This window comes from Psammomys obesus, unplaced genomic scaffold, assembly GCF_907164565.1.
Source record: "Psammomys obesus unplaced genomic scaffold, mPsaObe1.curated_primary_1811, whole genome shotgun sequence".
Taxonomy (NCBI): Eukaryota; Metazoa; Chordata; class Mammalia; order Rodentia; family Muridae; genus Psammomys; species Psammomys obesus.
In genome coordinates, this window is record NW_026596176.1 from 1937918 (window position 1) to 1940536 (window position 2619).

Sequence of the window (2619 nt, forward strand, 5' to 3'; positions counted from 1 at the left end):
TTGAAAGGCACATGGAAGAATTTCATGCCTTTAGACGAAACAAATGGTGGCTCCCTACTTATGGCCATTCTGTATCTTCGAGTCCGGACTTGCTGTGCTGTGGGGAAAAGGGGATCTTTATCCAGGCAGTCTGTTCCATGCATGTAATCACACCTTGGCAGCCAAGGACAGTGAGATCTGAGTTCCAGCTCATCCTATAATACACGGTAAGACACTGTTTGAAAGGATGAGGGACATATCATCACATATGATACAGAAGAAACATTTTTTAAAAAGATTTTTTCTCATCTCTTTTTTCTTTATTATTATTATTTATTACAATTTATTCACTTTGTATCCCAGCTATAGTCCCCTCCCTCATCCCCTTCCCATCCTACCCTTACTCCCTCTTTTCCCCCTACGTCCCTCCCCTAGTCCTTCTCCCCTACTATCTGACCCTAGATTAACAGGTCTCATCAGGACTGTCTGGATTCTCTTTCTCTGTGCCCTAGTAAGGCCACCTTGCCAGGGGGAGGCGATCAAAGAGCAGGCAACTGAGTTTTCGTCAGTGACTGTCCCTGCTCCCCTTACAAGGGAACCCACATGGAGACTGAGCTGCCTATGGGCTACATCTGAGCAGGGGATCTAGTTCCTCTCCATGCATGGTTCTTGGTTGATTCATCAGTTTAAAGAAAGATTTATGCTCATGTATATGGGTCTTTTGCCTGCATGCATGTCAATGCTGCACAGTGCATGCAACACACATGGAAGCCAGAAGAAGGCATCAGATCCCCCTGGATGGAGTTGTGAGGGGCTGGAAACCCAACCAGGGTCCTCTTGAAAAACAACTGGTGCTCTTGACTCCTGAGATATCTCTTCAGCCTCGATTTTTATATGTGTAGGAAGGGCTATGAGTATATGAGTAGAAATGTTCTTGGAGGCCAGTAGGAGTTACTGGTGTTTATTTGCTGCATGACATGGATACTGGGAGCTCAACTTGGGTCCTCTGGAAGAACAGTATTTGCTCTTAATGCTGAGCCATCTCACCCTCATTAATTTTAATTGATTTCTTTTATAGCAGGGCATGGTGGTGCTTGTCTTTAATTCCAGCACTCGGGAGCAGAGGAAGGAGGATCTCTGTGAGTTCCAGGCCTGCCTGGTCTACAAAGCAAGTCCAAGATAGCCAGGGCTCTGTTACAAAGAGAAACCCTGTCTTGAAAAACAAAAACAAAAACAAATCCTTTCAAATGTATTTTGTGTACATGTGGAGGTGAGAGAGGACAATTTGCAGGAGTCTTTCCTTTTGCCATGTGAATCCCTGGGCATTAAACTCAGTTTGTCATACTTGGCAGCAGCTACCTGTCTTCTGAACCATCCTGCTGCTCTATTACATTTTATTTATTTACTTATTTTGCATGTACATGTGCCTCTAAGCCATCTTGTTAGTCTTGCATTTGTTGTCCTTAATGATGCTGAGACTGGCTCTCTTGTAGCCCAGACTGGTCTCAAACTCACCAGGTAGTCAAGGATGACTTTGAGCTCCCGAGCCTCCTGCCTTTACCTCCCCAATGCTGGGATTCCAGGTGTGAACTATTATTGATTATGTAGTGCTGGGGATCAAAGCCAGAGCTTGGTGCATGCTGATCTACCAGCTGCACCACATCCTAGCCCCGATGATTTCACTGAGCTGTTTGGATGGAGAAAGAGGAAATGGGGCTGTATATCTTACCCCAGTTCTGTGGGGTTTATTAAACTACACATTTTCAGCCGGGTGTGGTGGTGCACTTCTTTACTACTAATACTCCGGAGGCAAAGGCAGGCAGATCTCTGAGTTCGAGGCCAGCCTGGTCTATAGCTTGAGTTCTAGGACAGTCAGGGCTACACAGAAACCCTGTCTGGAAAAACACCACCACCACCACAAGCAGCAGCAACAATCACTCATTTCAGAGACCTTTCCCCAGTTAAATTTTATGGACAGTAGTCTGAGGACTACAGTTTTAAAGCCTTGTTCCTTGTGGCACTCTGAATGCCAACGTGATTGTAAGTAATAAACTCTAACTTTCAGGTGGCTTGGAGCTGATTTCTGTATCTTTCTGCAGTATTTGCCTGGTATGGTTCTAAGCCCCTGTACATCCCAAGATAATACACTCAACCATGTCATTTTATAATCAAATATACTAATTTTTTTTTTTTTAAAAAGAGTTTACAGTCCCACTACTGGAAGACCTTGTATGCCCCTCTTGAAAAACAAAAACAAACAGACAAAAAAGCAAATAAAAAAACCCCAAACCTATCTTTGTTATTAAAAAAGAAAGAAGGAAAAGGAAAAAAAACAACAAAAAAATCCAAGTCAAGAAAAATAATGATGTATTAATTGACTAATTAATCAATCTAATTAATTAGCCAAATTAATTAATTAATTGGCTGACTAAATTAACGATGAAGGCTATTGGCTGGCCTAAAGCTCTCTATGTAGATTAGCCTGCCTTGGCCCTCTGAGTGTTGAGAATAAAGGGGTTTATAACCACACGAGGCTCTTCCTGGGTGGGAGGGCTAGCTGTGAAGCCCTGGATACCCCTGAACTGCTCAGGCCTCTGTGTAGCTGATACTAAAAGCAAGCAATGCCTCAACTTGGCATGC